Below are 13,552 nucleotides of genomic sequence, written 5' to 3'. Positions count from 1 at the left end.
GAAACTAACTGGTCTGTAATTACTCGTGTCACCCTTTGTGACATTGGGGATACATTCGCACATCTCCAGTCCGTGTGGACCTCCCCTGAATCCAAGGATGCTCATGATTATGCTCCCTTCACTGCCTTCCTTAACATATTGGATAATTCCATCCATCCTAGGTGTGTTTGTTATGTTTAACTTCAACAATTTCTTTCTCCACAGTTTTTTTATTTTTTAAATTTGTTTTTAACAATTTCTTAATGATTGTTTATTTTTCAACAATTTCTCAGCAATTGTTATTTGATTAGATACTTTAGGTGGACTCATTGATAAACAAAGTCGTTCCATTGACGGCTACTGCATTCCCAGACAGCCACAACAGCAAAACATAATGTAGAGCAGTGTTATTTTCTAAAACTATTTCAATCAGCTGCAGTGAAAAAATATCCTGCTTCTTTATTAAATTGTCAGATGTCTTTTGCACCCTATTCAGAAGTTTTATATCTTTTGTTAGATAAAGCCGCAAACCTGATCATACCAGTGTAGTTGCACCAATATCTAACATAGAGGGATAATAACCTCTTTACCTCTTCTTTCAAAATTTCGATAAATCCATAGCAGCAATTTGCCTGTAATGCCACACTGCTTCAATTTGTACAGCAGTCTTTTATGTGTAACAGTGTCAAAATCTTTCCTGAAATCCAAGTATATATATCACAATTATTTTTTGCATCTGGTTCCTTAGTGTGATCACATTGTAGTATCCAGTAAAATTGGTAAGACAAGATTTCCTCTTGTGTGCCCTTCTTGTTGCCTGCTTACACTGCATATTGAACATCACATTTTTCAGTATTATAATCCAAGTCCTTTTCATCCTGAACATTCTTTGTTCAAAAAATACTTTGAAACTGCATTCATTCTTTTATTTCAATTAAGTGCTGGCTAAATGTAAATGAAGTTTTCCTTTCCTAAAGGATAATACACATTCATGAATATATTAGTAAATTAATAAGAGGAGTTTACCTCAATATAGTACGTGGAACACTTCCGTATGATACCCTCCAGAAATTAAAACGGAAAAAACGAAAAAATCGACAACTTACCGGTACATTAAAGTAAAATATAAATAATTAAAGTAAATTATAAATAATTAAATAATCAATTTAACACAATTCAAAATCAATTCAAAACAATTAAAATTCAAATTAACGCAATTAAAAGAATCTAACGAAAATATTCAAAACGATTTTCCTTCCTGAAGCTGACAATGCTTTTCGACCGACTGTCGTGATCACAGGAATGAAAATTATCGAATCAGGCTAAACCTGCAACTTAAATAGTGATTATGTGTCTTCGCGCATGCGCGTAAAGGTCCACGCATCGGAGATCAAATATGGCCGCCGAACATTAACAGAATTCTCGTGTAATTTAATTTCAACGGTTTCTGCAATTAATAGTCGCGTATAATTACGTTGAACGTTAAGTATTTTGGCCTCGTTAAATAAAAAAGTATGTTTTTCGTTAATGGCATGAAAGGCTAATTCTGACGCTGCTGAACGAGAAGCACGAACAGAGGCTTCGTGTTGATTTACACGGATATTAAGAGAAAACCGCGTGGAACCCTGATAAGACGAGTCGCAATCACCGCAAGAAATGTTGTATACTAGATCATTAATTTGTGTTGCGAACGCCGAAAGAACCGAGCGATTGTTCAGTATACTGTGTAACTTCCGTATAGGCCTAGCTATAATTTTAAATTCGGTATCTTTAAAGAATCTGTTAAGCTGTTTGTGCCACTGTTCAACATATGGGACAGAAATAAAGTATTTTTTGATATTACTATTGTTGATTGGTGCAGTATTTTGTATCCTATCCTTAGCTTGTACCCTAATTCGATTTATAGTGTTAATGGGATAACCCCTGTTCAAGAATCTGCTAGTTAATATTTGTATTTCTGAGTCTAAAGCAGAATCCGTCGTTGAATATTTATAGGCATTTAGAAATTGATTAAAGATAATCGATCTTTTGTAGGTGAACGGGTGGTAGCTATTATAATGTAGAAGCATACCGGTGTTTGTGGGTTTTCGATAGATGCTAAATTGTATTTTGTTCGAGTCCCGGGTAAGCGTGAAATTTAGAAAGTTTAATGACTTAGTATCCGTATCTTCCCTTTCCAATGTAAATTTGAGTCTAGAATGAATATTGTTAAACGAATGTAAAATATCTTGGATAGTACTACTATCGGTAATAACTAGAACATCGTCTAAATACCTCCCATAGTATGTGATACGGGGACGAAAAGGTGTCAAATGTATCTGCTCAATCGTTGAGAGATAGATCTCTGACATTAAGCCACTCAGGCTCAAACCCATTGGTAATCCAAAAATTTGTTTGTACACCTTGTCTCGAAAGGTGATGTAGTTAGCCTCAACTAATAGTTTAATTAAGTGAAAAATCTCCTTTATAGGCAGCTTCGTATAATTAATCGGTGTCGAGTTTTTATTTAACATATCCCAAATAATATCTAATGTGTATTCAACGTTTACATTCGTATATAATGATGTAACATCTAATGAGAATAAATTGTCATTGTCGCCGAGTCTACAGTCTTTAAGATTATTAAATAATGTATCGTAATTCTTAATCCCAAATTGTATAACCTGTCTAAAAGGTTTTATAATGTTATATACATGTGTGGCTAAGGCTGAAAATGCCGAGTTCCTGTAGGAAACAATAGGTCGAATCGGAAATCCAGGCTTGTGTAATTTTACCTGACCAAAAAGTGCAGGAATATTGTATGTTCTGGACTTCAATTCCTTCAACTGAACCATAGTAATGTAGTCGTTTTTACGATATGTGGTTAACGTTTTATTGTATTGATTTACCAAATTGGTAAACAGTGTCGGGTCCACTTCACAATAAGTGGAGCTATCAGATACAACTGAATCTAACTTATTAATATAATCATGAAATGTATAAATTAATATAATCTTATTAATTTACTAATATCATTATCAACGTAGAACATATTGAGTATTACAGCTCTGATTCATACTATCTAATTCATGAATATAGTAAAAACTTTACAAATTAAATCAAGATGAAACTAACGTGAGGGATGGTTGCAGTGTTATTTTACTTAAAATTATTGTACTTTTAAACAATAATTGCAACTTATGTATGCTGAAGTGTTTTTTTTTATTTTTTTATTTATGATTTGTTAGGAACCAGACCTTAACATAAGGACTTTGAAATTATTGAAAGAATTAGAAGACAGTGTGGAATACTGCCATGGATGATAGAACTGCAGGACAAGGTCAGGCCCATGGACTGTTAACTGGCCAATTCATTCTTATACTTTTTTAAAACTTTAAAAAGAACCATGGAGAGTACGAACATGGCTTTCTTTCTATTCTTGTTGTATTCTCCTTTGTTAAAGTTATGAATACTTCACTGTTAACTGATTTTCCCCATAGAAAAAAAAAAAATTAAGGAAGGATGAAACCAGAATTTTGAGCATCCACTTTCTAATATTACGTACAGACAGAAATTGTAAATGCAAACTACAATACAGTATTTAAAAAAAATAAACACTGGTCTTAACGAGGAAACACAACTGGTTATAGGTCTCTGATTTTAACTTCGGTATTTGAAAGAAGTATTTGATTTTTTGAATTGTTCTTCTCCAACACAAACATTTAGCCAATATTTATGAGAAATACTTTGAAATTAACAAGTTTCAATGAGAAAATAAATTGCTATTAATTCTATATATATATCTAAATATTCTATATATTTTTTTTCATTGAATAGCCTTCTTTGCATATTACCATCTGCATGTGTATTATTACTAAGAAACATCACTTGTAAATTGATGCTTGCTAAATTCATTTTGGAAGAAAAAAATCACTATGGACCAGTGTCTGTATAGTATTCTAGCTGATATCATATGTAGCATACACACAACTTGTACAAGTATCAACTCCCCTTCACAGAATTGTAAAATGTAAAATACAAGAGAATGAAAAAGCAATCTCTGGATTTTTTTCCTACCTTCTTTTGAAGCATCAGTTTTATCACCATGATGCACACCAGATGTCAGAATAACATTCTGGTCTTTTTGTAGTTTGTATGATACTGCTGTGAGACTTTACTGGAATTCAAATGTACTAGGGCTACATTTGCTGATTTACTGTTTTATGAGCTGACTCTAGGAGAATTTCTGGGTATTTTCCTTGATAATACATGTTAAAGGGCAAAAAACACGAATGGCTGTACAAATATTTTTTTCTTTAAATTATATAGTATTAATAGCTGTCACGAGTTCATAGCTGTCATGAATGATGTGCAGTGTAGAGTGGCAGAACAACTTGGACAAGACTAGATGAAAGTCATGCTCTTTGCAGATGATCTCTGTATATGGGAAGAGAGTAGGGAAGAAGTGCATTGGCAAGGTGATATGTGGACTAGTATAGCCAATGAATTTGGATTGGTTTTTCAGGAGAAGAGTGAAGTAGTAGTTCTGTTCTAAAGGGGAGTGGCAAGCCTGATGAATACATTACAATGGTAGGGAAAGAGCTAAAAATGGTAAACAAATTCCAAGTATCTAGGAAGCACCATCACAAAGATGAGTGATAGATGAAGAAATAAGTAGAATGATACAAGTGGGTGGGAATTTCTATAGACAGTTGAGATCTGATTTGGAACAGGAACATTACACTGAAGTGTGAGAAGGCTATATATCAGACCTATTACGTACCAGTTGTGGCGTATGCATCTAAAACTTGGACTAGGAGGAAAGCAGAATGCAGGAAGCAGAAATGAGATTTGAGGAGTATAGCTGGAAAGATAGGATGCTACAAAATCAGGAATGATGTGATTAGGGAGAGAATTCAGGTTGAAAAACAAGAATAGGGTTGAACATGTCAAGAGGATGAATGAGAGGCGTTTACCAAGAAGGTTTGATTTACATTAAGGAGATAAAAGACCAAGGGGAGACTAAGAATGAGGTGGCTGAACATGATAAAGATCGATTTCATTAAGAGAGGAGGAAACTGAAGTGAAATCAATGGAGAGATTAGTCACCACAATTAGATACAAGCATTCCAAAACTGGCAAATGTGCTACTGGCATCACAAGTCTCATTTTTTTTTTTTTTTTTTTTCTTTTTTTCCCACAGCAACCATAGTGAACACTATCAATAAACATTAGGTTAAAAATGAAAATTTTTTTACATTTGTCAGTCAGCTATTTCAGCTAGTATTGCTTTCAAAGGTGAAAGGTATAAATGGACTAATTGTTAACAGGAGAGATTGCTTCTTCAGGGACGGGATACACTTAATAGAAAAGGTGCAAGAATATTTGCTGATGCTATCGAGGAAATTTTAGGTGGCTTGGAAACTGCTAGCTTGGGTTGATTTAACACTAGCCACAGGCAGAGGTGGAAATGATTCTTGCACTGCTTCTGTTGGAATGAGCAGCAGCCTGGAAAGCAAGTTGCTGTGGATTTCAGAAAATAGTTAACTAAGAATAACTTAGAATAACTAAGATAAGAACAGGTGCATACATACTTGCACATACACCAATGCTAGGAGTATAGTAAACAAATTTAATGAATTTGAAGTGCTGCTTAAGACAGCCAAGGTGGATATTGTTGGGATATCAAAGACTTGGTGTCATTCAGATATAAGGTATGTAGAATTGGAATTTGAGAGAGTACATTGTGTACAGAAAGGATAGGAAGGGAGGAGGGTTTATGCTATTAGTTAAACAAAATCCAAAGAAGTGCATCCAGTTGACATAGATGGATATTGCAATGTTGAGTCAGTTTGGTGTTACATAGGCACTGGGAAAGCAAAAATGAGGGTAGGAGTTTGTTATAGGCCTAATGACTCTGATGTGTACAATGAGCAATTATACAGAGAAATAGTGGGCCAGTAAATCAGAGTGTCTTGTAATGGGAGATTTTAACTTCCCAGATATAGACTGGAAATTGTGGGTTGGTCACTCACATGCTAAGAAGGCTTTAGTGGATTTATTGGATGATTGTTTCTACAGCAGCATGTTTAGAGAGGCAACCACAGGGAGTAACACTCCTGATCTGATTAGCAGCAATTATACATGCATTAAGAATTTACAGATAAAGGAACCACTAGGTGGCAGTGATCAGTTTACTGATGTGGGATTTAATTAAAGATGTAACTACCATCAGGGGTAAAGGAAAGGATTTTTACTTTCGTAAAGGTGACTATAGTGGTCTCAGATTTTAAGTTGTATACAATGGGACCAACTGATGATGTTACCAACAGCAAATTCTAAATGGGAAGCATTCAAGGAAGTAATCTTGGAAGCTACTAGGCTTTTTGTTCCAACTAGGAAATACTGCTCTGGGTTCAGACCCCGATGGATGTCAGGTGAACTAATGAGACTCGTGGCAGAGGAGAAAAATGCATGGAATGCACATAAATTGTCAAGTGGTACAGACGCCTATGGTAGATATAAGCTAGACTGTAATCAAGTCACAAAGGAGGTTAGGCAAGTGAAGGCAGATTACGAAAAATCTTTGGCAAAGGATGCAAAGAAAAACAGCAAAGACTTCTTTACTTATATAATCTCTAAAAGGAAGGGGATGAATCAGATTGGTCCACTTGATATTAATTGTTTGACTGTAGATGATCATTCTCAGATAGCTGATGAACTAAACGAGTATTTTGCATCTACATTCGCACATGAGGAGTTATTCAGGGAGATGGACAGATGTTTATAAAACTGTAACAGGGAGTTAAATGATTTTGTAATAACTGCAAGCAAAGTGGAGGAGAAATTGTTGAAGTTAAACATAAGAAAGGCACCTGGGGTGGATGGGATCTATCCTCAATCATATCTGCAAAGCAATATGATTGAGGTATATAAGGTCTTGAATGGATTGAGCAGATTTAATGCTGATGTGATACTTCCTCTTGCTCAGGTTACAAACCTGAGAGGATATAAACTGAATTTGAGGAAAGACCGTTGTCAAATAGATGTGCAGAAATTTTCCTTTAGGCAGCAGGTAGTTGATTGCTGGAACAAACTTCCATCTGTTGTTGTGAAAGTTGATAGTTCAAATAAATTCAAGGCAGAACTAGACAAACATTTTGTAATGATTGCATGAGTGAAATAGAAATTTTTTTTTTTTTTGGCTGATGCTATGTATGCTTGCTTTCTTGCATCAAGTGCCTTTGCTAATGCTTAGTAAAAAAAACAGAAAAGGTAAAGTGCAGCCATTATCAACTCACTGCAGGATGGAAGCCTCCTCAACAATTCATGCTGAGGGAAATGCACCATAATCTGCCACGTCGGTCCAGTGCGGGTTGGTAGATCAACCGTATTCAGCAGTCGGGCTTGAACCCCGGTCTACTCAAAGAGCGTGTGCTACTGCACTTCTGCTCTTGACTACTCGGCTACGGAGGCGTATGGAGGCAATGCTGAGTACTAAATATTAAAAATGGTCAAACTGTCAGAAAATTGCTCCAATCTTCACATGATGGAATTTTATCCTTTGTCTAACTCCACAGCCATACAGATTTAATGCAGAAGCACTTTAACAGTATATAATAGACCCCAAGACTTTTTTCGCTTACCATAACTTGCTTTTTTTCTTTTTTAATGAAAATCCCAAACATGGGAGTTATCAAAACCAGTAGTAGTAGAGGAATGTGATGGAAGAAAGCAAGCTTATGTTGCATCAGAAAGAAAAAAAAAAAAAAAAAACACTTATTTCACACCTCTATACCCTCTAAACATTTGTCCAGTTCCTCCTTGAATTTATTTAAGCTATCAACTTCCACAAAGAAAGATGGAAATTTGTTCCAGCAATCAACTGCCTGCTGGCTAAAGGCAAATTTTCACACATCTGTTGTATATCTCTCTTTCCTCAGTTTGAATTTATGACCCATAAGGTTCGTAATCTGAGCAAATTGGTTGGTGGCACCAATCTTGTTGCCTTTCTGTGTACTTGCTCAAACAACTCTACATACTTCCTAAAATGAGGCCTCCAGACCTGTAAGCATTACTCAAGGCATTGCCTGACCTTTGTTGTATGCAAAGGGATAACCACCTCCTTTTCCTTACTAGCAAAATTCATGTATATCATTGACAATACCTTATTACTTGCTTTAGCAGCCTGTGTGCTCTGCTCAGAAAATTTAATATCTGACTACACATTTACTCCCAGGTCTTTCATTTTCTACCATCTTAAAGTAGTACCACACAGTTGGTACATTTCTCTGGGGTTACTTCTACCCATATGCAATACTTTGCATTTGTCAATGTTAAACTTTAGTTGCCAATTCTTACCCCATCTCTCCAACTTTTCTAGATTCTGTGGCAGTAACACTCTGCCATTACTGTCATTAACAACCCTGCCAACCTTTGTATCGTCTGCAAACTTGTATATTAAGCCTTATATACCTTCATCAATATCATTGATAAATATACAAAACAACAGTGGGCCCAATACCGAAACCTGGGGACTCCACTAATAACACTAGTCCACAAAGAGCAGCGTTCATTGATTACCACTCTGTCTTCTCCACTCACCCACACTTTTATCGATTGTAGCACCTTATCCTTAATATCATACTTGTCCAATTTGAACAGTAGTCTTCCATGCACAAGTGTCCTGAAATCCAAGTATGTGACATCAAAATTATTTTTTGTATCCATTTCATTTATTACCATATAGTATCTAATCCTATTTGTGAGACAAGACTTTTGCTTAACAAACCCATGCTGTGTCTGAATTATTACTGCAGTCTTGTCTAGATCCTGCAATACATCTTTAACCGGTGACTCCATTATTTTCGCTGGAATAGAAGTTAAACTAGCTGGTCTGTAATGTCGCCCTTAGATACCTAGGTGGTAGATAACTCTCATCAACAAGTGCAATACCACCACTTTGCCGGGCCTCTGTAGCCAGGTGGGCAAGAGCAGCAGTGCGTAGCACACGCTTCTTGATTAGACCGGGGTTCGAGCCCGTGACCACCAAATATGGAGAATGCGGAAAGGTCAGGGAATGACCACCGCATATCCCCGGAGCAATATGGTCTTAGTTGCTAATGCTCCTAAAAACCAAATAACAACAACACCACTTTGCTTATCGGAGGATTGAAGTGGTGGAACCCATTTTTAGTCTCCAGAGCTAAGTTCCTGTCAACCCTCCACCATCTCTTCCACCTTGGACTATGAGTGATGTCTTTTGAGATTATGATGAACACCATGGCGAGATCCAAACTTCCTTACATTTCGAGGGTGCAGCTCTAAAATAGCATTCGCAGGCTGGCTGCTAGTTAGTACAGTGGACTGAACCTATTGGTAACTCCCTAGGAGGCTTCCGGATCAGTGTATGCCTTTACTCTGCCGGATAGTGACTGGAGGGAGTCCGAGTAGTGTGTATGTGGTGGCTACATTGTCGAGGCCGCATTATGTCAAGGATCTCGGTATACTCTTACTACGTATATGCCATATCCAAAAATTCCATTACTTCATATAGCATGTCCCTCCACCCACATTTTCCTACTATTGAAAACACCATGAATAGTCAAACTAATAGAGCAAACTTATCTGCGAATAGATCTAAACCTCCCAAACACTTTCTAGTTCATTTCACAAGTATGAGGTCTCGGTTCTAACCTCAGTGATGTCCATTTCCATTTAACATTTGCAAAACACCATGTACTTTTTCTGACAGAATCTTAGTTATTGGTTGATTCAACCGCTGCTCATCTCAGTTTTCCCAAATTATTCACTGTATGATTCCTTTCACCTCAAAGATGGTTCTTGTGCATATGTTCATTTTGATATTCCCTGTCAGAGAATTGGTAATTTGGAATCTCCTCTTTTCGATCTTCTCTGGCTTAAAATCTCTCTACCCCATTCTGTCAAATTCATCTGTTGTCTCTACCGTTCTCCCAATTTCACTAATCACTTGAAACTCTTATTTTCTCACTTTGCAACTTGACTTTCTTAACAGTGAGGTAATTTTCCTTGGTGATTTTAATGTTCACACCTCCAGCTGGCTTCCATTTTCTAGTCACATAGATCCACCTGGTTGAGATGCTGAGGCTTTTGCAATTACTAATGACCTCGCACAGATTGTTGATTTACTTATCAGAATATAAGACAGTCCTAACCATACAGCCAACACGCTTGATCTTTTTCTCACAAACAACCCTTCCAAGTACATGGTCGAAATGCGTGGTCCTTTAGGCACCTCAGATCACAGCTTGGTGATTCTCTTCTCCAATGCAGTATTTATATCGTGACTATTCCCAACCACTTGTTGTTTGGCATTACAAGAATGCAAAATGGGATGATATGAGAGATTTCTTTTCTTCTTTTCCTTGGTCAGATTACTGTTTCAAAACTTCTGATGTCAAAATTTGCTCAGAAATTTTCAGTGAAATTATTCGTGTAGGAATGGAATCCTTTATTCTACATTCCACCTTAAAATCTTGTCCTTTATCTAAACCTTGTTTTTTCCAATAAATGTGCTAAGGCTGTTCAAGTGAAGATTGTTGCTTATTGCAATTGGCTTTTTTTCCAATTCTTCAGTTTCATTTTCTGCCTACACAAGAAAATTATAACAAAGTTATTTATCAGTAAAAAAAAATAGATTTTGAACAGACTAAGGGTAGAAAACTTGCTTCTTGCCCTAACGTTAGCCGAGCATTCTGGTCTCTTGCCAAAGTTATTGGCCACAACTTTTGCCCATCTCTGCTCCTACCTTTGTCCAAACCAGATGGTTCTGTTGTCACTTCAGCCAAGGATAAAGCTGACCTGCTAGCATCCCATTTTTCTTCCAACTCATGTATTAATGATCTTGGTAAAACACCTCCCAGCATGCCCCTTTCAATTCCTCCTGTGGTCTTCCATCAAAAGGATGTCAGAAGGATTTGATGAATCTCGATGCTAAGAAAGCTCCAGGTCCGGATGGCATTTTTCCACCTGTTCTGAAAACTTGTGCTCCTGAACTTACTCCTGTTCTTTGCCACCTTTTTTCACTTTCTTATTCCAATGGTGTTTTTTCTTCTGCTTGGAAATTTGCTCATATCCATCGAGTTCCTAAAAAGGGTGACAAATCCCTCCCATCCAATTATCGTCCCATTGCAATTAATTCTACTCTTTCTAAGTTAATGGAGAAATCAATTAACTGCCAAATCTTAAACTTTCTAGAAACCTTCCGTTTGATCAAAAGATCACAAGTATGGATTCTGTCAGTGTGGATCCACTGGTGATATTCTGGCTTATGTTATACATTTAGGGACAAATTCATTAGCATTAGTAGAGGCATTTGATGCAAGAAAGCAAGCTTATGCAGCATCAGCCAAAAAAAAAAAAAAAAACCCACTTCCACTTCACCCCTCTGTTCGTTCAAAATACCTGTCCAGCTGAGCCTTAAACTTATTTAGGCTATCAACCTCCACCACAAGGGATGGAAGTCTGTTCCACCAACCAACCACCCGCTGGCTAAAGGCAAATTTCCGCACGTCTATCCTACATCTGTCTTTCCTCAATTTGAATTTATGCCCTCTCAGGTGATTTTTCTGAGCTAGAGGAAGAATCTCATCAGCATTGAGCATGCTTAAACCATTCAAGGCTTTATACACCTCTATCAGATCACCTCGCTGGTGCCTAGTCTCCAGACACTAATTTGCAAAACTTAAGCCTTTCTTCGTAAGAGCACCCCTTTGTTCCATTCACTAATCTTGTTGCCCTTCTCTGTACTCGTTCCAGCAGCTCTACATCCTTCTTGAAATGAGGCCTCCAGACCTGTATACGGTACTCTAGGTGTGGCCTGACCATCGCCTTATACATTGGAATAATCACCTCCTTATCCCTGCTGGAAAAATTCCTGTATATCATTGACAATACTCCATGAGCTACTCTTGCAGCCCTTCTGCACTGCTCAGAGAACTTCATATCTGCCTGCACAACCACCCCCAAGTCCCTTTCATTCTCTACCACTGTCAGTGTAGTACCACAGAGTTGATACGTTGCTCTGGGGTTGCTGTTTCCCATGTGTAGTACTTTACATTTATCAATGTTAAACTTCATTTGCCACCTCTCAGCCCATCTGCTCAACCTTTCCAGATCCTGTTGCAGCTGCATAGTGTCAGTAGTGTCCTTGACAACCCTGCCAACCTTTGTATCGTCTGCAAACTTGGACATTAAGCCCGATATACCATCATCAATATCATTTATAAATACAGAAAACAATAATGGACCCAACACTGAGCCCTGAGGGACTCCACTAATAACATCAGTCCACGATGAGCAGTCTCCATTGATTACCACTCTCTGTCTTCTCCCCCTCAACCACCCCTTTATCCATAGCAGCAATTTGCCTCCAATGTCACACTGCTCCAATTTGTGTAGCAGTCTTCCATGTGCAACAGTATCAAAAGCCTTTCTAAGATCCAAGTATATAATATCAAAGTTATTCCCTGCATCCAGTTCTTTTGTGACTGCATCATAGTATCCAATCAAGTTGGTCAGGCAAGACTTCCCCTTAACAAAACCATGCTGTGTCTGAGCTATAACTGAAGTCTTGTCTAAATGATCCTGCAGTGCTTCTTTAACCAGTGCCTCCATTAATTTTCCTGGAACAGAAGTTAAGCTCACAGGTCTATAATTACTTGTGTCAGCCTTTGATCCTCCTTTGTGAATTGGGGTCACATTTGCACATTTCCAGTCTATGGGTACCTCCCCTGAGTCCAAGGAAGCTCTCATAATTATGGCTAAGGGTTTGCTTACTTCCTTTGCTGCCTCCTTTAATATAACTGGATAGATCCCATCCACCCCGGGTGCCTTTCTTGTGTTTATCTTCAACAGTTTCTCCTCCACTTTACTCCCAGTTATTTCAAGATTCTGTAGCTTACTGCTAGAGTTGAATACACCTCTGGCATTCCCCTTGCTGAATAACTCCTCATGTGTGAATGTCGATGCAAAATATTCATTTAGTTTGTTAGCTACCTGAGCAGGATCATCAACACTTGACCCATCAATATCAAGTGGACCAATCTGATTCACCCCCTTCCTTCTAGAGTTTACATAAGGAAAGAACTCTTTGCTGTTTTTCTTTGCATCCCTTGCCAAGGATTTCTCGTAATCTGCCTTCGCCTGCCTAACCTCCTTTGTAACTTGGTTGCATATCAACTTGTATCTATCATAGGCTTCTGTGTCATGTGTTAATTTGTATGTATCCCATGCATTTTTCTTCTCTGCCATATGCCTCATTAGTTCATCCGACATCCATTTTGGCCTAAACCTTGAACATATTTCTTAGTTGGTATGTAAAGCCTAGTAGCTTCCAAGATAAGTTCTTTGAATGCTTCCCATTTTGAATTTGCTGTTGGTAACATCATCAGTTGGTCCCACTGTATAGAATTTAAATACTGTCTCAGTCCATCGTAGTCGCCTTTACGGAAGCAATAACCCTTCCCTTTACCCCTAATGGTAGTTACCTCTTTGAGTAAATCCCACTTCAGCACACTGTGATCACTGCCACCTAGTGGTTCATTTATCTGCA

General features: G+C 37.6%; 1 protein-coding gene across 6 annotated transcripts in view; it reads left to right on the top strand.

Moving 5' to 3' along the window:
• Positions 1 to 13,552, top strand: part of Ask1 (apoptotic signal-regulating kinase 1) — an 843,483-nt gene that overhangs the window by 17,230 nt on the left and 812,701 nt on the right. For 5 of the 6 annotated variants that reach the window (XM_090379009.1, XM_090379014.1, XM_090379011.1 and 2 more), the window contains exon 2: positions 3,207 to 3,298. The exons of the other annotated variant lie outside the window; for it this stretch is intronic. The gene's annotated coding sequence lies outside the window, so the exon portion shown is untranslated. The remainder of the gene's footprint in view (positions 1 to 3,206; positions 3,299 to 13,552) is intronic. 6 annotated transcript variants of the gene reach the window in all.

Source organism: Mastigoproctus giganteus, chromosome 8, assembly GCF_048544385.1.
Source record: "Mastigoproctus giganteus isolate SK-2022 chromosome 8, ASM4854438v1, whole genome shotgun sequence".
In the NCBI taxonomy this organism is placed as follows: Eukaryota; Metazoa; Arthropoda; class Arachnida; order Uropygi; family Thelyphonidae; genus Mastigoproctus; species Mastigoproctus giganteus.
This window is presented reverse-complemented; position numbering and strand designations above follow the sequence as displayed.